The 27,524-nt window shown below is 56.5% G+C and overlaps 1 protein-coding gene across 12 annotated transcripts in view; it reads left to right on the forward strand.

Annotated features, from left to right (window-relative positions):
* ATP2B2 (ATPase plasma membrane Ca2+ transporting 2) overlaps positions 1-27,524 on the forward strand; it is a 355,046-nt gene that overhangs the window by 206,293 nt on the left and 121,229 nt on the right. The window contains exon 1 of one of the 12 annotated variants that reach the window (XM_046675068.1): positions 12,261-12,347. The exons of the other annotated variants lie outside the window; for them this stretch is intronic. The gene's annotated coding sequence lies outside the window, so the exon portion shown is untranslated. Of the gene's footprint in view, positions 1-12,260; positions 12,348-27,524 lie in introns of those variants that run through there. 12 annotated transcript variants of the gene reach the window in all.

Here is a 27,524-nt window from a genome sequence, read left to right on the forward strand (position 1 = left end):
AGGCTCCGTCTCATTCTCCTCTTATCCCACGACCACAGTGTGAGGGACGTGGCCTCGTCCCCGTTTCGTGGCTGGGGAAACTGAGGCTCACAGCTGTGAGGGAGTCTGCACAGAGAGAGAGGAGCCAGGCTCAAACCCAGGGCCACCCAGGAAGTCACCCCCTTTCCCGACCTGCGGGGATCCTTCTTGACTGTCATGGAGCCTGTACCCGCTGTGGCCTCTAACGGGCCAGGGCTGTCCTGCGTTTGGAGCAGAGGTGGGGGTGAAGGGAGAGGCGGCCCGTGGGCCATGGCCCCAGTCCTGCCGAGTGGGGAGCGGGGGCGGGGGACCCTGCAGGGCCTTCGGCAGCCGGAGGAAATGCCTAGCCTGGCCGGGGAGTGAAGACAGAGCTGGAGCAGGCCGCCTGGGGCAGGAGGTGGGGAATTCACAGGGCAGGAGGGTGTGGAGAGCTCAGAATGTCACAGAGCCCCCAGAGCCGGGGGCAGCGGCAGGGCTGCGGGCGCGAAGCGGGGAGACGCCGAGGCATCCCCAGGTCCTCGCCTTTGTGCAGATGCCTCGACCTGTCCCTTCCTGTCACGGAAAGGCAGCCGGGGAGCCACGTGCCCATGGGAGGGCGGACAGTGGCCCGGCAGGAGGAGGCTGCCTGCTCACCCCCTGGCTGGTGCCCTCCAGGACCCGCAGGCTGTCCCCGTCTTTTTCTTTCCCAGGAAGCCCCCGGCCCCTGCAGGTGCCTCCAGAGTTCCCAGAGACTCAGTTCCTCTGCACCCTTCCTGGCCTCAGTCCCCAGGACTCGGGAGACCCAGAGTCAGAGCCAGCACTCATCACTGAGGCTTTAGACCTCAGAGAGCATCCTGCCAAATTACCTCCTTTCACAGGGGAGGAGCTGGGCCCAGAGAAGTCTAGTAACTGCTCAAGGTCACACAGCAAGCCAGTGGCAAAGAAGTGGACTCCAGGCTTGTGGCTTACTCCGGGGGAGCACCTTCCTTGTTCTTTCTCACTTCCCTCCAGGAGAGAAGGGGGCTCCCCATTTTCCTTGCTCCCTGGGCCTCTGGGTGCCCAGCTCTGTGCTGCGGCTGATGGCAGTGCACTGGCCCCCGGGCCCTTCCCTGGGCGGCTCCAGCGGCTCCTCGGCGGGCCAGGCCCATGGCTCCTTTTGGAAGGTTTTTCAGGAAGGTGTCTGGAGGCTAGCCAGCAGGCCTTTTCCACCACCATGGAAATTTCCGATGATCGAGTTAGTCAAACCTCCTGCGGCCCTTCTCCCGCCCCACTTTGTTATGAAAAACAGCTCCTTGGTGGCCCGGCAGGGACAGAGCAGCTGAGATCCCAGAAGGGAACCTGTGGAGAATTCTCCAGCGAGAGGCTCCCAGGAGACGGCTAATCGGACCCAGGAGATCCGGGGTGGAATCCAGGCGCCTCTCAGGCCGGGATTTCCAGCTGCTCCGGGCCAAGAGCCAGGGCGGCCACGGGCCAAGGATTTCCGCCTGCTGTCCTGCTGTTGGTGCTCGGACCGTGTGGGCATGGCGGGCAGGGCCTTGCACATTGTTGATGCTCCGTGAATGTTGGTTGGTGGGTGGATGGGGGCCTGGGCGGGGTGACGGGGAGGAAGGGCAGGAGGGAGGGGAGTGTGTTGGTGAGACAGCTTCCATTCGGAGGAGTTGTGCCGTCCGCCCGTGCCGTGTGACCTCGGTCAGTCGCTTCCCTCCTGGTCTGCCCAGCTTCCTATGGGGTGGAGGCAGGTGCACGTGCCTTACAAGGCGGGCTGAAATGAGAAATGCCACACGTGACGTGCCTGGCTCAGTGAACAGGCGGACTTGATCATCTCCATCGTGACCCTCCCCAGCAAGACGAGGTAGAACAGATAACACATGAGCTGGGGAGGCAGCCCTGAGTCCGGCTCTGAGAATCCCCCTGATGAGCTGTGTTGCCTTGGGCAAGTGACTTCACCTCTCTGGGCCTTAGGTTCCTCCCCCGTGAAGTGGGATAAAAAAGAGCAGCTGTTGCAAGGGTTGACTGTAGGGATCAAACAAGAAGGAAACTGGCCGGGGGGGAGCGTGCTCCCCCAGTGTGGTTCCCCTTGTTCTGATGGGAGAGCAGGGCAAGGGGAGTGGCAGGTCTGGCATGGCCTTTCCCTTAAGTGGGGAGGGAGGGTGTTTTAGTTCAGGCTGCTGTTCTTGGGCAGAATGCAGGCTATCCCAGCTTGGTCTCAGGGGTGAGGACCAGCTGAGAGGGCAGCTGGACTGACAAGCCATCGGGGCAGCTGGTGCCCGGGGAGCCTGGACCGCAGTGCCTGGGGGGATGCGTAGCTGAGGAGCAGCGGCCACCACACTCCGGGTTCCAGCCCTAATGCAGCTCCACGCCAGCCCCTGAACTGCCTGCTCCCCCTCTGCCCTCACCACCAGCCTGCTGGAGGAGCTGCCCTTGGGCCGGTTCTTGCCCACATGGTGGGGCAGGGCGGGGCGGTGGAGGGGGCGGGTTTCCAGGCCAGGAAGTGGCTGTCGAGGCGACAGGGGCCGAGTGAGGCTCAGTTGGCGTTAGCAGAGCCGGCGGTGACTGGAGTCCCGTGCTGCAGGACAGTTAGGGCTGACTGGAGCCTGGCGCAGCTGGATTCCCGTCCTTTCCCCCGCTGTGGGGCTGGGCCAGCTGCCCAGGCCTCAGCTCCCCTTCTGTAAAGTGGGAATGACGAAGGAGCGCACCCCGCGGGCTGGCTGAGCGTAGGATGAAAGAGACACACAAGTGCCGCGTGGCCCCGCCTGGCCTGGGCCTGCACTCATCTGCCCGCTCCGCTGGGTGTCACGCCTCCTCCCTGAGCCAGCCCTGGTCTGGGCGGTGGGACCTTACAGTGAACAAACAGGTGGCCTGGGCTGGTCATCGCGGCCTGGTTTGCCCGGGACATTCTTGGTTTTAGCCCCCAAAGTCCTGCAGCCCTGAGAAAACCCCTCAGTCTCGGGCAAACCAAGACGGTTGTTGGCCGTAAGCATCCCTGCCCTCTGGGAGTTTAAAGTGTAGTGGGGGGAGACAGACAACAAGTAAATACATAACATGTGTGGCGGTTAAAAGTGTTGCTTAAAAAATAACACAGAGTAAGGGAGAGGAGTGATGGGGTGGTCAGGGCAGGCCTCTCCGAGGAGGTGACATTTGAGCAGGGACCTCAAGAGGTTAGGGAGTGACACAGGTAGACACCTGTGGAATGAGCGCTCCAGACAGAGGGAACAGCATGGGCAAAAGCCCTGAGGTGGGACTGGGCTGGCGTGTTGGAGGAGCAGAAAAGCAGATGGGGTGGGGTGAGGAAAGGTTGACGAGTCAAATTAATTGGGACTCCTTTCAGAAGCAAGTAATATAAATGCCAACTCAAGTTAGCTTAAGGAAAAAAGCTGTATTAGCTAACCTAACAGGAAAAAGAATAGCAGAAGGATTGGCTTCAGATATGGCTGTATCCTGGTGCTCAAATGAGGTCTTTCCATTTCTCAGCTTTGCTTGCATCTGTGTTACCTTCATTCTCAGGGAAGTCCCAGCAACCTGGGCACACCTCCTATCCATCTGTAACTGCAGCAAAAGGAGGTGCACAGTCCTGAGGTCCAGGCGTGGCAGATGGGAGCAGATGAGGTCTAGTGTGGCTGGAGCAGCGCGTGTGTGAGATGGAGAGGGGGGAGGAGGATAAGCAGGCCCTGAGCACCTGGGCCCAGCCTTGTAGATCCTGTGAGGACGTCAGACTTAGTTCTGAGTGTGCTGAGAGCCATCGGAAGGTTTTAAGCAGGGAAGTGACGTGGTCCATTTTGTGTTTTAGGAATATCAGTTTGGTTGCTGTGTGGGAAATGGGTTGTAGGGCCGGGGGGCAGAAGGGAAATCAGCAGGGGGGGCTGGTGCGATCACCCAGGTGAGCATTGACGGTGGAAGTAGAGATGGAGAGAATGGGATGGACTGGAGAGGGACGTAGGAGAAGGCCGGGACCCAGCTTGGGTCTAGGTGGGGGTAGGGGCACCATCAAGAACTTAGCAGGGTCTCAGCCCCGAAGGAACTGGGGTACGGGAGGGACCTCTGTGCCAGGGACAAGGCAGGGGCCAGTCCCTAGAGTCAGGGCCTGTTTGCCTGGATGACGTGAGTCCCCTGAGCTGGAGGCCTGGGACCTCTGACTCTCCTCCCAGTTAGGGGGCAGCTGGGGCCAGAGCCTGGAGCCTGCAGGTGGCGTGCATGTGGCCCCAGCTGTGAGAAAAAGAGAGTTGAGAGGGCAAGGAGCCCACCCAGAGACAGAGGCGGTGCAGAATTGAGGGAGCCTCCTGCTTCAGCCGTGGGCATTGCCCCTTCTGCTAGTCCTGGGTCCAGGGCAAGCCAGGATCCCCTGAGAGGAACAGCAGGGTGCAGGCTGGGTCCCAGAGCTTCTCAGGACCTGGCCTGGCCTTCACTTGGTGCCTCAGAGCAGCTAAAGGGTCTCCCCTGCCCACCAGAGAAACTGGCCAGAGTCACTGCAAGGGAAGAACTGCCCAGAGTCTAGGCTTGTAGGAAACGGTGGGCCCACGTTGGGATCACCCACTTTCTGCCCCACCAGACAGGACTAGGTCCTTGGCCACTTCTAGAATGGATGTCCAAACAGACGAGCCATGAGCATTTTTCTAAAGTTCCTGCTCTGACCAGACTTCAGGTATGGCCAGATCCAGGTGTAGCTGAGTTAAGCCTCCCAGGGCATGTACCTGGGGCAGTTCTCAAAGTCTGTGTGCTTCAGAAGGGACTCAGGTCTCCATGTACCATCCTAGGGATGTGCCCATGCCCAGATCTGGTAGCTAACGAAGAGATGACTTTGAGGCACAGAGACCAGGGAGAGTTTGACCGTGTTTGGGAGCATGACTGGGCTCAAGGTCACCTAGGGAGCACCTGTTTGGGGCTCAACACTTTCACACACATCATCTCTTTTAACGGGACAATCCTACAGGGGGGTGTTGTTATCCCCACTTTACAGATGAGGAAACTGAGGCTTGGAAAGGGCCTGCATGGCATTTGTCATGGAATAAGTTCCCAGAAAATCTGAGATCAACAGAAAATGAGTGTCACCCCCTGCCCCCTGGAGATCATGCACAGCACGTCGTAGCTTCCCACTTTGGGAAGAACCTTTATAGCAAAGGAAATCATTCTTCTCGCCCCATGCACCCCCTCCCTTCCCCCTCCCTCCCTTCCTTCCCAAACTATTCACAGGTGACCCACTATGTGCTAAACACTGTGCTAGGCCCTAGGACTACAGTAGTGATTAAAAACCAGACCCAGGCCTGCCCTCAGTGGTCTAGTGTCGAACACTAACCCAACAGTCACACAAATATGTGTAAAGTGCAACTGTGGTGAGTGAGACAACGGAGAGTATATAACAGGCGAATCAGGGAGGCCTCCCTGAGGCGGTGGGAGGAGGGTGAGTAGGAGTTTACAAGGTGGTGATGGGGAGGGAACAGCATCAGCATTCCAGGCAGAGGGAGCAGAACAGACAAAGGCCCGGCAGGGAGAGCAGAGAGAGGAGAATGGGGTGCTGGGTGGGGCTGGTGGAGCCGGGGCAGGCTGCCAGGGCTCTGACCACTTTACGGCGTTTTGTCTTTATCCTAAGAGTAACGTGTGGTGTGTGTGGGATGGGGGGGAGTGGGTTGTGATGTGATCGGAACTGCTTTGCCCAGTGGCCACAAGGAGGCCAGTTAAAAGGCTGCTACGGTCCTCCAGGTGAGAGATGAGAAAGACCTGGATGGGGCAGGGGCTGTGGAGATGTGGGAAATGAGAGGTTCCGAGGACACGGAGGAAGGAGCAGAATCCACAGGACCTGGGTGATGGAGGGGACAGAGACGGTGACTCTCATTTCCTGGGCTGTCCACCTGGAGAGAAGATGAGGCATTTCATGTGACAGTGAACCCCGGGGGAGAGTGAGGCAGGGTGGGGAAGCTTAAGGGTTGACTCTCAGAAATGTTCACTTTGAACCCCTACCTCACACCGTATGCAGATCAAATCAAGAAAACGGAAGGGGAAATCTTCAGGACTTTGGACTTGGCAGTGATTTCTTAGATATGACAACAAAAGTGCAGGCAACAAAAGAAAAGATAGATAAATTGGACTTCATCGAACTTTAAAGCTTTTATGCATCAAAGAATATTATCAACAGAGCAAAAGACAACCCGCAGGATGGGAGAAGATAGCTGCAAATCGTCTCTCGGATGAGGGATTAATGTCCGGAATATAGAAGGAACTCAGACAATTCAACCACAAGAAGACAAATGGCGCAATTCAAAAATGAGCACAGGACTCACGTAGACATTCGTAGGCCGATATGCACGTGAAAGGATGCCCAATATCTGTAATCATTAGGGAAACGCAAATCAAAGCTTCAGTGAGATTCCACTTCACACCCGTTAGGGTGGCTAGAACAAAAACCAAAAAGAGAAAATAGCAAGTGTTGGCGAGGATGTGGAGAAACTGGGACCCTGGTGCACTTTTGGTGGGAATGGAAAATGGTGCAGCTGCTGTGGGGAATTGTATGGTGGTTCCTCAAGAGATTAAACATAGAATTACCAGATGATCCAGCAATTCCACGTCTGGGCATATACCCAAAAGAATTGAAAGCAGGATTCAAACAGATATTTGTACACCGTGTACATGGCGGTGTTATTCACAGTAGCCAAGAGGTGGAAGCGACCCAAGTGTCCATCGGCAGAAAAACGGGTAAACACAGTGTGCTCCCTGCACACAATGGAATGGTATTCAACCTTAAAAAGGAAGGAAATTCTGACACATGCTGCAACACGGATGAAACTTGAGGACATTGTGCTCAGTGAAATAAGACAAGAACAGTAGATGAAAGAAATTAAATTGAGAGGACCCCCAGACCTGAACGTGAAAGCTACAACTGTAAAACTTCTGGAAGAAAACAGAACATCTTCACCGCCTAGGGGCAAGAAATGACTTTTCACAGAAGACACAAAAAACACGACATAAAAGAAAGAACTGACGCGTTGGCCTGAGGTCTGCTGAGTGTGAGGCGTGGGGACTCCAGGTGGAGGCCGGGTTCCCCTGGTGTCTGTCGCTCACATGGTGGCCTGGGCTGGAGGAGCCATGTCAGACCCCTGCAGTCCGCTGATATTTCAAGCCACAACCTGCCTTTGGGGCCCACAGTGGGGTACCCCGCCTTCTGACACACCAGTCTAGACGAAGTGACTTGGGGCCGCCTCTGGAAGGGGCCTCGTGGATGTCGGAGCAGGTGAGCCCTGGGCGCTTGCCCAGGGGTCCTGCTCGGAGCGGCCCCTCACCGGGTGCGGCTGGGACCATCCGTCGACTTCTCCAGCCGAACTTGAGGTGCGTCTGTGTGGACGGCCCTCTGCCCAGCTCCGTGGCCTGCACTCCCGTCCCCGGGGCTGATGACGGAGTCGGATGGAATCTGATTTCCTCTACTAGAGGCTGGTCCATCACAGTGAAAGGAACTTACTGTCTGCAAGAGTTAGCTTCCCGTTTTGCTTGGGAAAGAACAGCGTCCGAGCTCTTTCTCCTCCGCCCTGCTGGCGTGGAGGGGGTTGGACACACAGGATCTCCAGCCACGGGACCCTGGGAAAACTGTGGAGTGAGAGGTGGTTTCCTGGTGGCCTTGCCTCACCGAGGGTCTCCAGCCTTAGCTCCCAGCCTTGCACCCTGCCCTCTGTAGCCGGCCCCAGCCCCCGGGTTTCCTGGCTCCGCCATCCCGGGTCTGTTTCTACACGGCTTTCCTTGGAAAGCAGGGAGTAGACTTGGCCCCACTAGACGGTGCCTCTGGGTCTGTGTGGGACAAAGGGGTCAGGGGCTCATTTGAGAAGGTGATGGAAACCACAGAAAAACGTGAATCAACACAAACCCTCACCAAGAATTTCAGCAGGTTCACGGGCTGCCCCCCCCCCGCAGCCCCCATGGACCTCAGCTAGAGGCAGCCTGACCCGGGGCTCCGCGTAACGGCGCCAAGGCCGCCCTGAGTGCTTTCCTGCTTTGCCATCTGGTTGTCTTCTGGGGGAGATATGGTTATGCCACTGTTGCAGATGGAAAAACTAGGGCTCAGAGTGGTCCCCCAAACTGCCTGCCTGGTTCTGGAGGAGTAGCTGGGCCTGTGTGCTGGGCGTCCCAAACTCACTTTCTCCTCCTGTGTGGCCTGGAGTCCCCCCCACGCCACCCCCGGCTTCTCCCAGCGGGAGGGAGGGGTGTCAAGTAGTCGGGGGTGGGAGGCCCTGACCCCGGGGGAGCTGAGCTTTTGTCTGAATCACCTTCAAGTCCCCAGCGTCCGACCTGAGGCCCCAGAATCAACCGACTCCGTGACAGGAGCCATGTGGGGCATCGCACGTGGGAGGGGCCTCTGGCTAAGAAAGGCTCCTAGATGTCAGCCCTGTCCATCCCAGCTCTGTGATCTGGGCCTCTCTGAGCCTCGGTTTCCCTGCGTGTAAAATGGGAGCATCAACGCTCCTGTGACAGAGTTGTTAGGAAGATGAACAGAGACATCGTGTGACAGGCACTTGCTCAGTGTTTCACAGCACTGTCACCTCCCCTAAAGCCTAGGCAGGCACGTGTAAATAGCCACATCTCACGGGCAGAGAAACCGAGGCCCAGCGCAAGGCAGTGGCCTGCCCAAGGCCGCGTAGCAAGTAGCAGAGCTGGAATCAGAGCCCAGGTCCGCCTCACCCGGTCTGTGCCCTTGACCAAGTGCCTGGTGCCCAGCACTTAGTAGGTGCTCAATAAGTGGGCGCTGCCCCTCCCCGTCCCCAGAGGGGCTTCCGCAGGTGCCCACGGGTGGGAGTGGTAGACACGAGCAGAGTGGAAGCGGCCCCTCCAGGCCGGGTCCCGCTCCCTACCTCGTGCTCTGATTCCCACGCGGCAGGCTGACCTAAGCTTGAGCAGCAGTGAGAGAGCATGAGCTCGGTTGCCCTTCTTTCCCTGCTTTGGTCTTTTTGTTGTTTCCCCTCCTGCTGCAGGGGCAGGTGGGGGACCCAGCAAATGTTCGGCGTGGCCACCCCTCGTTCTCATGCCCGCTCACCTCCTCCCTCTGTTAACCTTCCTTCTTCCCAGGCTGTTCAGAGCGGCCACCCAGGCTCAAACTGGAAGTGACTGAGTCTTAGCACCCCAGCTCTGGGACATTCCAGACTCGTGAGTGACACAGGGACGGATGCCGAGAGCAGGGGTGCTCTCAGTGACCCACGAGCAGCCTGGGCCAGGGCACAGCGGTGGGCCAGCCCCCTCGCCCAAGATGCTCCCAGAAAGACCAGGAGAGTGCGGTGTGTCCAGGGGCCGTAGAAACACGACTGGGGTATTGGCAGCTGGCTCTTGAGAAGGAGAAGGCTTTAGAAGAGCAAGAGTTCGAATTAATTAGCCTTTAGAGGGGCACCCCAGGCCGGGGAGCCGCCTGGGCGAGTCTGGAGGTGCAGCACCCCCCCACAAGGTGTTCATTATGATTGGAAGGAAGGGGCCGAGGACACAAGGCTGGACAAGGGCACAGGGCTTGTGCGCCGGGCTGAGGATTTGAACCTTGTTCTGAGGGCTGCAGGGAGCCACGGATGGTGCGGGGAAGTCAGGTCAGGCGACAGGTCTGTCGGCACGGTTGCCTGGCTTCCCTCTCCTTCCCTGCCGACCTCTGGGAGCGGGAGCTCGGCTCTGAGCCCCTTCCCTTCTGTCCCCGGGCTCTCTCCTCTGATGATCTCACCCTGTCCCAGGGCTTTAAATACCTTCCTTAAGCTGCTGATTCCCATATTTATATCTTCAGCCGGAGCCTCTCTTCTGTGCTCCCGGCTCGTCGTCCAACTGGCCGCTTGGCATCTCTGCATGGACGCCTCGCAGGCATCTCGACGTGAGCAAGTCCAAAGCAGGATCCTTGCTCACGCCCACCCGCCCCCACAGCCTGCTCCTTCTCAGCTCCCATCCTAGGAAACGGCCCCCATCCACCCTCCTCTGAGGGCTGAGCCTTCTCAGGCACAGCCTCGCTCCTCCTCCTGCCTCTGGAGCTTGTCCTCTGGGTCCCGCTTCCTGACTCCCACCTCCCCCATTTCTTCACCCCACCACCACCCACCTGCGCTCGCCTGGATGGCGCAGTTGCCGCCTCTTTCTCCCTCTCATCTTCTCACCCCAACAGTCCATTCTCCAATGGATGTTGGAGCTTAAAAGTAAGGAGCTGTGCCGTCTTGCTGCCTCAGACCCTTTGGAGGCATCTCTCTGCCCCTGGAGGAAAGCCCACTCTCCTCGGCGTGGCTGGGAAGCCTCGTGTGACCTGGCCTCTGCCTTCTCTGAGCTCGCCTCGCCTCACTGTCCCTCCCTCGCAGGCCCCAGCCTTGCTGGCCCTCTCTGTGTCGTTGAAAGCACACCCTGCCCCTCTCCACCTCAGGGTACCTGCCTGTGCTGTTCCCTCTGCCTGGCACACACTGGCCCAGATTTTTGCACATCCACTTGGCAAAATAGGTCCCCTGGCGGTCCTCATAATGCCTTATTCTTTTCATAGCACTTTCCACAGTCTGTCTTCCCAACAGGAGTAAGCACTGTGTGCCTGGCACACAGTAGGTGCTTATTCATTAACTCTGAGTGAATAATTCAGAGAATAGAAGAAGGGGACCTACAAGCAGGAGGCCATGGGAGAGAGAATGAGACCTGAAAGCACAAAGGGCAAATAGAGGAAAGGAACGAGCCCAGGCGGGATGTTTGGATTTGATCTTAGAGGCACTGGGGAGCCACAGAAGGTTCTTGAGCAGAGTCATGGAAATGGAAGTGATCATTAGAGCAGGGGAGGCTGGGTGCCTGGTGGTCATGTGACCAGCTCTGAAGTCAGGCTGCCTTGGGTCAGATCTTGGTTCAGCAACTTCCCAACCAGGAGACCTCGGGCAGACCGTTTGGCCTGCCTTGAGCCTTGGTTTCCTCCTTTGTAACACAGGGCCTGCTAACAAAGCCTACACGTGAGCTACTGAGGTGTTAAAGGAGATGGTGCGGGGAAAGTTTTGGGGATGTCATAAGTGATCAATGAACGGGATGCTCCCTGTTCGATGGGGGAGACGGGCAGATAAACCTCGGCCTGTGGTCCCCAGGATGAGCCCTGCCCTGAAGGTACAAGCTGGGCCTGTGCGAGCAGAGAGTTAAATCCGGGAGGGTCAGAGAAGGCCTCCCAGAAGAAGTGACATTGGGTTTCGGAAAGGCAGTTTCCTTGAGAGAATATTTTGAGTCAGCAGCCACTGGCCCGTGAACAAGGGAGGGGGGTGTGTTCTGGCTGCTCAGCTCCCAGAATAACCCGGCTCTGAGGGCGGACGGCCGGACAAGCTCCCGGAGCCGCCACTCTGCCTTTCCTGGCCCGCTTCTGGCTTCCTCGGAGCAGTCCTTGCCGTGCCCAGGGCCCCCAGGTGGCAAGAGGGCCTGGAGGCGGGATGCCCCAACCAGAGCTCCCCTGGGCGGGGGCGCTGGGCAGTCAGATCGGCGGCACACAGGCCTCTGAGCTGTCCCCATGGGACCCGTCAAGTTTGCATTTCGGCTTCTGGACCAGCTTGACTGCCGAGGCCGAAAAGGACGTGCTCCAGAGCCCTGGCCTCCCCGCTCCTGCCTCTGGGTCTGGCTCCCGGTCCCCAGATTTCAGTCTCTGTGTCTCTACTTCAGCTCCTCTGGCTCTTTTTCTCTCCGTCTCTCTCTCTCCCTCTTTCTCTCTCTCTCCCTCCCCCTCAACGTCTCACTTTATCTCTTTTGAAGTCTGCCTCTGTTTCTCTCTCTCCCTCTTCCACCTCCTTCCTCCCTCCCTCCCCCAGCCTCTCAAGTTCCTCTCGGCCTTGCAGCTTCTCTCTCTCCACTTTCTTCTCCTCCGTCCCTACCCCTTCCTCTCCCTCCAGTGGGAGGCATTCTAGAACACACACACACACACACACACACACACACACACACACAAGCACACACACACGCACACGCACACACATGCACACACTCTCTGAGCCCCTTTGAGACCAGAGCCCAGACTCCAGCGCCCACAGCCTCCCACACTGGCTGAGCCTGGCCCAGAACGCAGGGATGAGGGCAGGGTCAGCCACAGGGCTGGAGGTTGAGGCTAATGGAGGCGGTGGGGAGACGGAGGCCCCGTCCTGCTGTCCGTCTGCCGGTCTTCCCTCACTCCCGTGCTCAGAGCTGGGGGCCAGGCGAGGTTCCTGAGCTGTTTCCTCCCCTCTGTGCAGCTGCTGGGCTGCCCGGGCTGCGGATCGGGTCATTGGGCCCATTCAGCAGAATTATAAATAGCAGCTTGTGCCCAGCCTGGCCCATAGATCAACCACGGCCGCCACGGGGCCTTCAGGCCCCCGTCCTCCACCTCTCCAGCCATCCCTCGGAGGCAAGGCCCACCCCTCCCCCGTGCCGCCAGCGGTCCCCAGGTCAGTGGCTGATGTGCCGTCGCCATGGCAACCTGCGTGTCCCCGTCCAGCCAGGCTCAGGTTGCGGGAGGTGGGGGTGTGGGCAACGGAGGGAGAGGTCCAGTGGCCTGGTCACTGCTCTGTGCTGGGGCTTGCGGGCTCTCTTGGGGGCTGGGGAGGCATCCTGTTCCCCAGAAATCTCACCTTGCTGAGGGGTGGGGGGCAGAGATGTCTGACACCTGAAGGCCTGGCAGAGGGATGCCGCCCCCGGCCACTGCCAGTAAACTGGGCACAGTGGGTCAGCCTAGGCCTTGAAGCCAGAGAGACGTCAGTTCAAATCCTGCATCCCCACCTGCTACTTAGGTCACCTTGAGACCACCTCTTGGGGCTCTGAGCTCAGCATCCTCAGTGTTGAGACACGAAGAGTGATGCTCCTGCCCCCAGGGTTGCTGAAGGCATCAGAGACCAGCTGGGGGGTGGCCCGTCAGTCTCATCCATGCTCTTCTCAGTCCCTGAGCACAGTAAGGGGTCAGGGGGAAGCTCCCAGACTTCAGGGGCACACTGACTTCCTATCCGGCCTCTGCCGTTCACCGGCCGGATGATCTCAGGTAGGTTGCACAACCTCTCTGAGCCTCAGTTTCCCCATCTATAAAATGGGTGTGAAAACCACATCTACAGCTCGCCCTGTTGTTTTGAGGATGAGTTGAGCCGAGGTGGGAGAAACCACTGGCACAGTGCTGCGCGCATCGCCAGCCCCCTGCACAGGGTGGCTGTGCTTGCCACCACCTTCTGAGCTGTCACTTCCGTTCCAGGCTTCTTGGCAGAGAGGACCCTGCCTTCATCACTGACTCACTGGTCACTTCAGACAGCTCCCTTTCCCTCCCAGGTCTCGGTCTCCCCACCTGCAAAATGACCGCAAGACCACTCTGGCCCTGCCAGGGTCTGAGATTTGTGTATCTCAAGCAGCCCCACCGGGCTGGGCTGCATCTAATATTATATCCTGGCGTCCTCACCCTGGCCCTGTCCTTGGCTCCCGAAACCTGAGCTGTGTGGTTGCCTGGCAACCGAGGCTTGAGCTGGGGAGGCTTGAGTGTCAGGGTGTCCAGCTGCAGCCCCCTCCCTGGGGGCCAGAGGCCCCGCACTGTGCAGCCAGGGAGCCGGAGGGCTCAGGCCAGGGGCTCTTGCCTGGACCAGCCCAGGAGGGGCCTCCGCTCCTTGTGTACCTGCCCAGGCCCAGGCTGTCTCAGAGCCCACCTTCTCAGGGCCAAAGGGGCCATCTGCCTGGGATATTTTTATAGGTGGGGCACGTGGTCAGGCTCAGAGAGAAAGAAATTGGAACCTCATTGAGCTGCTAACTGATACAGCGCTGTCACCGTCACCCTCTTCCTGGAGGCCTGCAGCCCACCTTTGCCCCAAAGCAGGGAGAATTCCCAACCCTCCCCTACCAATACCTCAGGAGGCCTGGTGCCCTGGAGCTCCCTGGGGCACTTTGCGCTGCCAGAGGTAACAAATCTGGTCCCTCTTATGTTTCCTGAGCCTCTTTGCACGACCCTCCCGCGTCTGCATTCGTCCACCCTGGGAATACTGCACTGAGCGTCCAGCCCAGCTCTATGGGGTTCTGCCTGAGTGACCTCAGCAGGTGACTTAACTTCTCTTTGCCTCTGTTTTCTTTTCTGCAAAATGGGGCTAATAAGAACTCCTGCCCTGGAGAGTTGTGATGTGGATCGAACGAGGTGACGGTGTAAAGTGCTTAGCACACAGCTCGGCACGTAGAAGACGCTCTGTGAAGGTCGGCCTGTCGCGCTCATTTGTATTAGATCCTTACAGCGTGCAGGCGCCGTGCCAGGCAGGGAGGGAACGACGCAAAGCTCTCTGAGAACAGGCAATGTGGGGTTGCTCTCCATCCATGCTGCGTTGCACAGGTCCTAGCACCTCACAGGCCCACGGTGGAGTCTGCCAAAGGAGTGGAGGCGAGAGATGCACCGTTTCCCCTGAAATCCACTGCTGCTCAGGGAGCTGAGCTGAGGCATGGGCTGCAAACATCTTTTACAATTTCGGGTTTTCTTTAGAATCTGTTTCGTCTGTATCATCGGCAAAGTGACCAAAGCGGGTTTGAAATCTCTTTGGAGATTTTCCATCGCTGGCCTGTGTTTGGGGTGGGGCGGGGCAGGCGGGGCCCCGGGTAATTCAGGTCGGCTCGGAGAGCAGGGCAGACAGCCAGTGGTGGGTGGGGGTCCGGCGCTTACAGGAACCCGAGAGCGAGTGCCTCCTCACATTCTCCACCCTCAGCGCCTACTTGCCTCTCCCTAGTCCCAGCACTGTCTCTGAGTGACCTGTGTCAAGCAAGTCACTTACCCTCCTTAAGCCTCCGTCCCCTCGTCTTTAAATGGACACCCTGCTCCATCTGCCCCAGAGTCACAGATGAGACACGGCAGGTTGTGCTGTGAAGAACTCATGCCAGCAGCAGCCTTTGTTTATCAGAAGATAGCGATGCGGTCCATGGAAGAGGGCTGGGCTGGTGGCCGTGCCTCCCCAGGGCCTCCCATTCGTCAGCAAAGCCGCGTTGGGTGGCCGCCAGCCCTCTGGCCGGGGAGCCATTTCTAACAGCAGGTGATGCGGCCTGGCTGATGGCTCCAAGATTTCACCCTTGACTTCTTCCAAACACAGGAAGGGGCTGCCATCTGCTTTCCGCCCCTCACACGCAGCCTGCCAGGTCGGCCAGAACCCCACCTCACACCTGTCAGCAGTGTGGGGGAGAAGAGTCCCACTGGGGGTTTCCTCAGTGGATGCTAGAGCCGGCGATAGCCTGGGGACCTCCTCCCGCCCAGGCCACTGCGGCGCCAGACGCTGCTCCTCAGCCTCAGGGAAGAGGAGCGGGGCCACCCGGCTTTCTCTCTCCCTGAGAACAGCACATTTCACTCCAGTGCGGTCCCCGCCACAGGGCAGCTCCATCTGTGCTGGTTCCAGGTCCCGGAATCTGTTGAGTGCCCAGGTCAAGAGCATAGCTTGGGGACTCAGACCCTAAGGCAGACCCTAATGTGACCTTGACCAGTCATCCCACTGTCTGAACCTCAGCTTCCTCGTCTGTACAGTGAAGAGAATAAGATTATCTCCCTCGGGGGCTGTCGTAGGTATGAGCAGGACCATGCAGGGCAAAGCTGAATATGGGAACAGCACTTGGTCAGAATAACACTTAGCTGCTCTTACGATTGTTTTTGTGACCATCGCTACTCCAATGCTGTTATAACCGCGGCTGCCTCCGTGCCAGCAATGAGAGCTTGTTTCCTCTGGTTCAGCCACAGCGTCCATCATTCCCGGAGCTCAGTGCTGGGTATGCAGTGGGTACCACTGCATGCTCTCTGCCTTGGTATTCAAACGCAAGCGCTTGTTAAAGAAATAGATGAGTCCATGACCCATGGAATTCCGTTCTCTCTCGGTTTCTGGAGTCGAGCTACATAATCCTGCAGCCGCTTTTCCACATGTCCACTCTGCAAGCTCTGTTAGGCACCAACTGTGTCTTCCAGTTGCACTGGGGACCCAGGGATGGATGGAGTCCCATGCCCTCAAGGGCACAAAGATTTAAGCCCTTTGAGGGATCAGTTGACTCTGCTTGGAGAGTGGGGTCAGCATGGGGTTCACCGAGGAGGGGCCTTCTGAGCTGGGCCCTGCAGGATGAATAGGAGTCTACCAGGCCGAGAAGCAGAAAGGAGGGAACAGCTTGTGCTAAAAAGCATGGCAGGTGGTCCACAAGGCAGTTCTGCATTGATTTTTTATTACTAAACCAAGAAATTTTCCCCCCATTGATGTCTCAGTTTCCAGAAGATAACTCTGGCCAGTCCCAGGGCATGTACATGCCCATCAGGGTGGGGGTACCATGAGCCAGAGAGGCCCCCTTCCCTGGGCCTTGATCCGCTGTCCAAAACTTATCACAAGTCAACATGTGGAAGTCTCTTAGAAACCATCTGGTCTGACCTCATTTTACAGATGGGGAAACTGAGGCCCAAAGAGGGAAGGCAGAGGAGTGAGGACAGCTAACAGTGGACCTCCTAGGCAGGCTTGCCCCAGGCCTCCTCACTCGTGGTTGGGGTGACCAGCTCTGGAGCTGTATGTTCTGTGCATGATCTTGAGCCCCCAGGCCACCCACCCGCTGGAGGAGTCACTCTCTGCGGGACCTACCACAGGCCCCTGAATCTTTCTAACCTTAGTTTTCTTATTTATGAAATAGAAAAGACCGGTGGGGCTCTTTGTGAACTTCAAACTGAAAAGCATTCTATGAACGCTCTTAAAAAGTGCCGTTTGTCGTTGCTGTCATTTTGTCCTGGCTGAGCCCCGGTGGCAGCGATCCCTGAGAACTAAAGGCCACCCTGCAGACAGCCCCAGAGACAGTGACAAAGCGTCGGCTGCTGGTCAGCCTCCTGTGCTCTTTCTGGAGCCCTTGGGGGCGGCCCCCTCTTGGTACCCACCTACCTCTCAAACTGGGAGCCTGAGGTAGTCTCAAGATAGTAATAAAACCCTTCGCTGTGACCCATTGCTTCCTCACACCCCCCTACACACAGTCTAGAGTTGTATTTCCGAAATCCCCACACTTTTTGCACACCTCAACACATCCCCCTCAGACGTGCTCGGGCAGGCTCACACACACCCTGTATGCAAGCACACATGTGCTCCAGCAAAGCCACGCATCTGTACATGCACACCTGGTTGCACAGCCGTGCACACATTCTGCGCTGCCCTGGCACACACACACATCTGTGCACTCACGGATGTGAACCTCCAGTGGAAAAGGGAGCAGGCATATTCTGCATGAGTCAGAAAAGGCCCATTAACTATGAAATAATAAAAATAGTTAGCAAGAAGGAAATTTCAGCTCAACCTAAAGAACTTTGTAACCACCAGCATTGACACAGATCATCATGGAAGGAGGGAGTGAACCCCCTGTCAAGGGAGGCATGCAAGCACAAGCTGGACTTTATACAGGTGCTGTGAAGGGGCTTGGGCATCACAGGGATTTTTACCTCTGGTCTCTGGATTCAAGTGAGCTTGGGGAGTCAGGGCCTCTTCTGGCTTTTCTGTCAAGCTTTGCAAACCCTGGTGTCCCTTTGGTGGCCCTGCCTAGACCCGCATTATCTTCCCAACAACCCTGTAAGGTAGGAACGATTATTATCTCTATTCGAGAGATGTGACAGCGGAGGCCAGAGAGCCGCCTGGATTGGCCCACGGCCACTCGGTGACGGCGGAGCAAGCGTTCCTGCCCACATCGCTCTGACCCTAAGCCTAGACAAAGCCGTGCTGGCCCTGCTTGAGTTGCGAATCAAATGGAAAGTGTGTAAGAATCCACAGAAGTAAGAAACTTCTGGGAGTGGGAGGAAATTCCCGAGAGGGGATGGCACTCGGGGTTGTAATCTAGGGACCCAGCGATGGGGTGGAACTCAACAGGCAGGGAAAGGGGCTTGCCAGGGAGGGGTCCCAGCCATATACATATGGAGGGGGGCTGCTGGAGGGCCCCGATGATGGGGGTAGAGGGGAGCCAGGCTGCACACACCTGCCGCGGCCTCGCTCACTTTCATTTCGGGGCTTGGAGCCTCCGGGGAAGGCTGTGGCTCTGCACAGCTTCAGCGAGGCTGGGGTCCCCTGGGCCTGCGTCCCCCGGGAGGCTGCCTTCGCATCTGTCCCTGTGCAGATGGCTGGTGAGCGTAGCTAGCGGCCCCCGCCCCCACCCGCACCCCCTTCTGTCGCCGGGACTTGGCTGTGCTGGGGAGGGGAGCGTGGTGCGGCATTATTTTTAGAAGTGGCACCGTCTGTTCAAGGTGCCGGTGGATTCTGTTCGTCTCCGCAGTGGCCAGGACAGCCATGCCAAGTCAGGGGGAGAGCTGCAGCGCTGACTGGCTGGGATGGCCACTGATCAGCACGCCAGCCTGCTGGATGGGGCACTGAAGAGACTCTCGGCCCCACAGGACATGGGCTTCTGGGATCTGGGGCTGGGACTGCCAGTGGGGTGGCTCCAGGGCCAAGGCGGCCAACACATAGGACAAGCTCGGCGTGGGGGGGCGTCCTGTGCTGAGACATCTTCCCACCAGACCCCGAACGCTTCAGTGTGTCCCACCATCTGAGCTGCCACCTCCTAGGGCTTCTGAGTCACCTCGGGAGGGACTTTGGCTGGTGATGAAAGCGGGGGCTCTGATAGCAGACTGCCTGGCTTCAGATCCAACAGCTACATGACCCTGGGCAACCTCTTAACCTGGTGAAGGCTCCGTCCGCTCGTATGCACATGGGGTGCCATAGCAGCTCCTTCATGGGGTCCAGGTACAGGTTTGCCGATGTGATGCCTGTGAGGCTGTGGCCCGCCACCTGGGTGCATTCGACATCAGCTCCTCTACCGTCTGGCTGACCAGTTTCCTCTTTTCTGATGCAGACTGCACCCTAAGATTCACTGTCCCCAGTGTCCTTCCATACTCAGATTGCTTTCTCAGTCATGGAACCAACATTGGCGGAGGTCTGTCCTGTGCTGGGGGCCTGGGGAGGCCCTGTCCTCAGGGAGTTCATGGTCAAGGGGGAGGCAGGCTAACAAAACCCACCCTGAGACTGAGGGTGGAGGCTGCACAGTCGAGGAGTGAGCCGCACGGGCTGGGCTGGTGGTGGAGAGGACTTGAAATTTGGAGCAGTGGACCTGGAGAAGTTGGCTTCGGGTCCAGGCCTTGGAGAGGAATGTGTTGATAAACGGAAAAGCAGGTGTAGACTGTCCTGGGTAGAGGGAACAGAGTTTGCAAAGGGTGAGAGGTGAGAGCCTGCATTAGTTGTTTGGGAAATGCTAGAAATTCTCTTAGACCAGAGCCCAGGGAAGCTGGCTCCATGCCAGTCAGGCAGGATCCTGGATGCCATGGTCATGAATATGTTTGTTTTAAATAGGCACCAGGGAGCCAGCGACGGTTTTTAATCCAGAGAGTGCCATGCTCACACCCGAGAGGCAGCAAAATATGGTGGTTTTAGAGTCAGACAGATCCCAGTTTACTCCCAGCTTTGCCACTGGTTATCTGTGTGACCTTGGGCATGATGTTACTTCACCTCTCGGAGCCTCGGTTTCCTCATCTGTACAATAGACATAATAATGCCTACCTCATGGGGTTGTTCTAGGATAAGGTATGTTCAGAGCCTAACACCGTTCCTGACACATGGAGGCCACTCAGTAAATGGGAGTCACCATTAGCATCACTTTGGGAACAGTGAAGTAGGGGAGGTTGTGGATGAGGAACCTGAACTACAGTCAAGAGCCCAGGGAGGCGAGGAAGAGGAGGGAGCCTGAGCCCTTACTGCACTCTTCCCTGGGTCTGGGTACCTGATTGGACGGGAAGAAGGGAACAGAGTCAAGGGTGACCCTGATAGACCTACTCTGAGGACCTGGGAGGGTGCATTAGATGCCATAAGTGACAGGGGTCACAGAAGGATGGGGACATTTGAGGGAGTCTGAGGCCTGGAGGACCTTCAGAGGGGACACTGGGCAGTCAGGGGAGGGTTGGCTCTAGAGCTTGGAGAAAGGGGCAGAGTGGAAATGTCTGGAAACCATCCATGTTAGGATGAGAGTTGATGCCAGATGGGTGACATTGCCCAGGGCATTAAGAAGGTCAAGGAAGGACCATGGGAAAAGCCTACAGTTGACCCCAAACCAAGAAGCCATGCAGATCCCTGGAAAGACATGGCCAGAGAAGTCCCAGGAGCGTGAGAAGTAGGGGTGAGGGGTGGTCAGCCATAGGCAAGAGCTTGAAGACTGAGAAGGGCCCTGGTGTCAGCCGGTAGGAGATGTCCCCAGAAACCACCCAAGAGCCTGGCCTAGCAGGAAGTGGCATTTGGATGGTCAGGGACAGGGAGCCAGAGGTGATTTTGAGCCAGAGGTTGGGAAGGATTCTAGAACCCAGAACCAGGAGAGTTTTGGCTACAAGAGGAAGAGAGCCAAAAGAAGGGCTGGAATGGGAGCCCCAAAGCTCTTGGGCAGTGGTTCTGCTTGTTTAAAATTCCCAGCCCCCATCACCCGAGCCTGATTCGTCTCGGGAGGCTTGGGGCTGAGGATCTGCATTTCAACCAGCCTCCAAGCGATGCCAACACAGGTGGCCCTCGGGGAACCACACTTTGAGCAGCCCTGCCCTGGGGTCCCTGAGCTCCACCCAGAGAAGCCTTTATCAGGAGAGGACAGAGAGGAAACATTGGCCGCAGGGGAGGCTGCAGGCCAGGTACAGACCTCTACTCACTCTCCTGCCCTTAGCTCCGCCTCTGGTCTCCTGGCCTTTTGATTCACCTCCTTCAAGTCTGATGCCAAGGTGGTGGCATGACAGACATGTCTGGCTTCCCACTAGAGAGACTCCAGGGGAGAGAACCAGGGCTCGGGCATGGAAGGCAGTGAGTGCACAGGCACCAAACCAGCGACAGCTCTGCTCTCGCCGAGGAGACTGGCCACAGTAGTGAGAAATAGAATCTAAAAAACACCCTCCCACATACATACACCAACCTGGGCCAGTGCCTGCGTCATTCTGACTCCCCTCCTCTCTCAAATCCAGGAGTTCTGCTTTTCTGCTTTTTTTCCTCCCTCTCCATATAGTTTTGTCTCCTGTCCTCTGCATTCTCAGGCCATGCAGAATGACTTTCCCCCACACCTTAGCTTCCTGCTTCTCTGGTCTGGACCCCAAAGGACTCACTCAGCTATTCAAAAGTAATCTCCCAACTTAGACTCATCCCCTGGCACGTCTGTAGATGAATATCCCTCCTCCACTCTGTGGAGGAAAGAATTTTAAAAATTCAGACTGAGATGCCACCACTTAAATGTGGTCCTGGCAGGAACCAGAGGGAAAGGACCACGCACAATGCAAAAGAATGGATCACTGATGGTGGGATTTCTGGCGTTGATGACAGATGGCACTGATGGGCCCGGTGGGTCTTCTGTGTATGCACATGAGTGTCCATGAATGGCCTTTTATGTAGTGTCATTTTGTTGGCTCAGGCCTGCTGACTGGGACACCTCACTGCCAGAGAACCAGGCTTTGAGTGTCAGTACCAAATATCTGGGGTCAGCTTCCCATGCCTGCTCACAGAGCTCATGGAAAAGGCCCTGTGCCCTCCCCACTCCACCCACACCCAACTCCTCAGGGTCTGCAACTCCACGCTCCGTCAGTCAGCACTACCGTACTGGAAAGCTCCTAGGGCACTTAGAACCCTTTGCTCTACGTCAGCACCAAAGCACATGGACAGCTCCTTGGCACGTGGTCCTTAAAGCCCACCCCACATCCCCAGTCAGCACTGTGGCCTTGGGGACAGCTCCCAGTGGAGATGGTTCCTCTGTGCCCGCTTCTTTGTCCTCCCCAGGGGGGCTGTCAGTCAGCACCTGACTACGTGGACAGTGCTCACTCCAGCCCCTGCTGATGAGCCTGCAGGGGAGAGGGACACCTACAGGTATCAGGTTCTCTGACCTCAGCTACCCAATCCCTCTCCAGCACCCACCTCCATCCATCCATCAGCACTTCATCCCCAGAGACAGCACTCTGGGCCTCAACCCTCCACGGTCAGAGGTGAAGCCTGAGGACTCACCAACCAGCCAGTGACCTGTCGTGTGTGATCAGAGCACTGACACAGCAGAACCCTGTGCTTCACTATAGAAACTAGGAAAAAAGGCAGGAGCCTGGTCTGGTGGAGAGAGGGATGTGAGTGAGCCTGGGGGGCCCTTAAGAGTGTCTGTGTGTGTGTTTGATCACTAGCTGATCAGAATTCACCTGCTGCCCTTGACATTTGCTACCCGCCCCCCTTGGGCCTCTGCATGGCAGCTTCTGCCCTCCTAGATTTGTACGCTCTGTGCTTCTTGTTTACAAATCTTCCCTTTAAAAAATCTTTGAGAGTTTTCTGCCAACCCCAACCAAAGGACATTACACTATCACTGCACTCTTTCTCCCTCTGTAAAACAGGGGTGCTGGCAGTACCTGTGTTATGGGGTTGTTGTGAAGGATTAAATGAGATAACAAGCATAAAGTGTGTAAAATGGTGCTTGACACATAGTAGGTGTGATCAAAGTGTTGCTGTTATCATCATTTTTTGTCTTTTCTTCAGGCCTCTGCTTGTAATCCTTGGGGACAGAGCAGGGGGTAAAGAGAAGGAGGCAGATGAAGACAAGAGGGGACAGCGTCCCCATAGTCAGTCAGGATCTGGAGGCTGGGGACAGCCAGGACTGCAGAGAGGGCCCCAGGAAGTTCAGTGCCGCTGTCAGAAGAGTTGGACAGGGCTAGAGCTGAGGCTCGGGATGTGTTCAAGGCATTTGGCTGAAATCAGAGAACAATGTCCAGAGAGGCTGGTCCAGGCAAAGCCACTGTCCCCAGCCTTCTCAGTGCATGTCCCCTCTCTTGCAGCCCAAAGCAAAGTCTGCCCCAACACTTTTTTGCCTCAACTAGGCTTTCTTGCCTCTGGCTTCTGGTGACTTTACTGTTTGGGCTTCATGAGAAAACTGTCAAGGATTTTCTTAAGAAAAGATTTCTAAGCAAGGAGCACATAAAGTGTCTTGGAAGGCAGACGGTGCCTTGCAGAGGCCAGAGGGAGGGCAGCGGATGTCATAGGCAGCAGGTGAATTTTGATCAGCTGTGACTCCCCAGTTCTAGGGCCACTTCTCCTTCCTTCAGCCTCCAGCCAAGCAGAGCTTGGCATCAATCAGAATAGCTGCTCCTGCTGGGGACAACAGGGCAGCATGGAGGCCCAGGGAAGAGCGTGTGTCCCAAGAAGCAAGTATCAGGTGATGGGAGCCTCCTTGAGGATGGCTCTGAAATGCCCTTTGAGACTGAGTATCTGTCCAACGCCCCCCCCCCCCCCCCCACCACTTTACAGAGGAGGAAACAGAAGCACAGGGGAGAAGGCCCTGGTGCAAGGCCGTACTGCAAACCGGCGGAAGGCAGTGGGACGCAGAGGAGAGGCAGCAGGCGTATTTAAACTATGCCAAGTCCGGTCTGTATTTCCTTGGCCATCTGTAACCTCTCTGAGCCCCAGCTTCCTCTCCTGTAAGGCAGAGACAGTGAAACCACACAGCCCATGGAAGCATTTGCTAAGCAGTCTCTGTTAATAGTAGTGGTCAAGCCAAGATCAGGACCCAGCGAATCTGGTTTCCAGTGTCATTGGTTACATCCTACCAAAATCTGAAGCAAAAGTTGTGCAGGAATCACCCAACTCAGCCTGCAGAGCCTGACCATGGGGCTATTGGATGCTCTTTGTGGCAGAGTGAGCAGACTTTAAACAGTGGGAAGGAGGATCTGAGCACCTCCTTTGCTCTCTTCAAAATCCCAATGCTCGGGGGCAGGGCCTGAGATGCACCTCCTTAGGTTTATTCGATGGGTGAATGGATGCAAGGATGGAGAGATGGACAGATGGATGGACAGCTCATGGATGGATGGACAGACGGATGAGTAGATGGATGGATAGATGGACAGCTGATGGATGTATGGATGGATAGATGCATGGACAGATGGAGGGATGGGTAGATGGGTGGACGGATGGGTGGATGGGTAGATGGGTGGATGGATGGGTGGATGGGTAGATGGGATGGATAGATGAGTGGACGGGTAGATGGGTGGATGGACGGATGAATGGATGGATGGATGGATGGATGGATGGATGGGTGGGTGGATGAGTGGGTATGTGAGGTGGCTGTAGGACCAGAAATGAGGGTTTTTTTTACTATCATCTAACATTGGCAACTCCTCTGGGGAACAGGGGGCAGCGGAGGGAGTTGACCCTGGTGGGAAGCTAAGGGCTGAACTTGCCCTCCCCCAGGCCAGGCAGGAGGGTGAGAAGCTCTGTGAGAAGCTCTGGGCCCTAATAGTGCACCCTCTGGCCCTGCTTCCACCATCCTTGCCTTCAAGGCTGATGTGTGGCTGTTTCTGCGGGATTTTTTTTTTCTTTTTAGATTTTCCTTTTCTGGTTAACAGGATAGTTTTCTAAAAATAGCACTAAATTTGCTTCTGAGGTATTCATTTTCAATTCCCTTCCTGCTTCCCCATTCTCTCTCCTCAACTGTGAGAATGCAAAGAGACTGGCATTGTCAGCTTTGATGCATACCCACACTCACACACCGTGGGGCTTGCACACTCAGAGACACGTGTGGACACAGACATCTGTGGCTCACTCGCACTCACAGACACGTACTCATGCTCACATACTCTAGTCGATCTGCACAGCAAACATTGTCCTTCAGGGTCATCCACAGTAAGCTCCCATCTGCTGCCATGCCACAGGGACCCTCTGACATTCACACAAAAAGTCACTTACAGGCCCAACCCTACACTGGCATTTTCACACTCTTTGTGACTCAGGTGTGCCCCCAGACTATGGACTGGCTGTGCTTAACGTCCACTGTAACACGTTCACACTGATCTTGCACACTCACGTAGTCACTCCAGAGCCATCAGGCTCTCTCCTTCTCACGCATGCGCACACACACCCAGAACACTCCCTCCCTAGACGAGGCATCTAAGGCAGTGGCTACACCTCCCCGGGTGAGGCTGAGGGAGGAGCAGTTGTCCTCTGCCCCTGGCTGCCAGCTGAGCTCCCCCGTTTCTCTGGGTTGGTGCCAAGCAGGAGGGTCCCCATCGCTGGGGCAGGGGCCCTACAGAAAGGCCAGAGTTTGCATCCAGGAGAGGAAAGGAAATGTCCTACCCATGGGAACTGGTCAGTCAGGACCAGAGCAGAGGGGAGGCCAGCCTTGCATGCGGTGCCAACAAGCCAGGAGCCTCCCTTGCCTTCCGAGCAGGGCCAGGCCTTGTGGATTTGGCGCATTCGGCCTGCGTTCTGCATTAAGCATGGCGGCAGAGGAGAGGAGAGTCCAGCTGAGCAGAGGAGAGGCCGGGGAGTGAGTTAAGTTGTCCTCATAGGAACAGTGCCCATTCAGCAAGTTCCTCCTCTGTGCCAGGAACTGGGCTGAGCTCTGCCTCAGTGAGTCCTCACAAACCCCAGGAGGCCAGCTCCGCGGCTGGCTCTGTTTGAGGGGCAGGACACTGAGGCACAGGGAGGGCTTAGGAGCAACGTCCCAGCCACACAACCATCAAATGGCAGAGCCAGGCCTCATCACCCGGGGTCTCCAGACGTGGCCTGTGTCCCCGCATCTGTCACTGCTGCCAGGGATGATTCAAAGGAAAAGGTGACTTTAAAAATACTTATTAAGGTGGCGTTTAAATTCAGCACATCCTAAAACAGAAGGATTCGGCATCTGAAAGTTATTTTTAGCGCATAATTCATTTGCGATTGGCCCAGCTACCATCCTTCAGTTAGGATTTAAAAAGCGGTTAGTTTGGGGTTTTGGCTTTTTTTAATCCTTCCTTCGAAAGATAGATTCCTTCTATGTAAAATTAACTCCAGCAAAAAACATTGCTTGTCCTCTGCCGGGGTCCCTCCTGGCGGAGGCTTTTTATTAAGGCGCCCCTAACCTGGTCTTGAGTCATTGAAATGTAACAATACAGAGTCATTTAAATGCTAATAAGATGAAACCAAAATTCATAAATTCAATGTTGTCAGAATGTTCCTCTGGATTCTGAAAGGCCTGGTGCTTCAGAGCCTGAAGGGACTCCAGAGAACACTAGTCCGATCCCTTCTCTTTCCACGTGGGGAAACTGAGGCCCAGGGAGGAAAGGGGCTTGGTCAAGGTTACACAGCTGGAGCTTGGAAAACGGCGAGGCGCTTTTCGGTGTGCTCTGGCCTCAGTTGGCTGTGTGACCCCTAGAGCATTGCTCACCCTCTCTGGGCCCAGCACTGGCTACGTGCCCTGTCTAGGCCCATGTCTTAGTCAGCTCAGGCTGCTATAATAGAATACCGTAGACTGGGTGCCTTAAACAACACATATTTATTTCTCACAGTTCTGGAGGCTGGAAGTCCAAGATCAAGGTGCTGGCAGGTTGCATTCCTAGTGAGAGCCGCTTCCTGGCTCACAGGTGACCATCTTCTCGCGGGGTCCTCACACGGCCGAGAAAGATCATCTCGGGCATCTTTTTTATGAGAACCCTAATCCCATTCGTGGGCACTCCACCCTCATGACCTAACTGGCCCCCAGAGACCCCAGAGACCATCACGTCGGGGATGGGGGCTTCTACATGGGAATCTGGCGGAGACACATTCCGTCCTCGGCAGCCAGTGTGCCCGTTACGTGGGGCAGGGCTGACTGTGTGGGGTTGAGAGCTGGCTGCAGATGAAGCTCGTTGCACCAGCAAGGGAGGTGCACTTGCTCATAATGGGGAGGCGGGGAGCGGGGAGGCGCAGAAGTGGAGCGTCTGCTCCGGGCCAGGAGGCCACTCCAAGAGCACACACACGGGGGCCTCAGTGGGTCCTCATGGCAGCATGTAAGACAGACGTGTGGACTGCGCTTTGCAGTGAGGCCCATCAAGGTTAGGTGACTTCTCCAAGGTCACACAGCTCATTGAACCCATCAGGCGTAGAGCGTTGGCCCACGTGGTGTTTGGACAAGGCAGCAAAGATATCAGAGTCTGGTGGGCTGTGGCTGAGGAGCTGCCTGCCCTCAGCCTCACGCCTGTGCCTCATGACAGTGAAGGGAAACTAAAACTGACAAGTGGAGGGCAGGGGACACGTCTTAAAGAAAAAAAATAATACTGTTGATTCTGATATCTTTTCTGATCCCCAGCAAATCTGTAAGGCAGGCAGAGTAGGAATCACTAGCCCATTTTACAGATGAGGAAACTGAGGTCCAAGGGCCTCCCATGGATGGATGACCCAAGGACTGATCCGATATGCATTCATTCACCAAGCATTTATTGAGCACCTTCTGGATGCCAGACACCATACCAGGTACAAAATAACTATGGCTGCTACCCACGCGGAGCTCTCAGGCTCCTGGGGAAGGGAGACAGCTAAGCAGGCCCAAGTAATAAAGTGTAAAGTGTGCTGTGATCCAGGAGGCATCTGGGAGTCAGGAGCATTCCATGGGTGGCCAGGGAAGGCTCCCAAGGAAAGGACACTACCCTGAGCAGGACAGGGTCATGAGGGCCCGGGGATGGAGAGTGCTCTGTCCCAGGTGTCAGGCAGGACTGGAGGGTTTGAGCAGCTGACGGATTCTATACAGACTACCAGGTCTTCAGCTCCATCAGAAGGTCATTCTTGTGGCATCATACAAGTGCTTTTGTGCCGGTGGACTTCACACTCTCAAACTGAGCAAATCCCGCAGTCAGATCAAGTACCAAA

The sequence above is a fragment of the Equus quagga genome, chromosome 1, assembly GCF_021613505.1.
Source record: "Equus quagga isolate Etosha38 chromosome 1, UCLA_HA_Equagga_1.0, whole genome shotgun sequence".
NCBI lineage: Eukaryota > Metazoa > Chordata > Mammalia > Perissodactyla > Equidae > Equus > Equus quagga.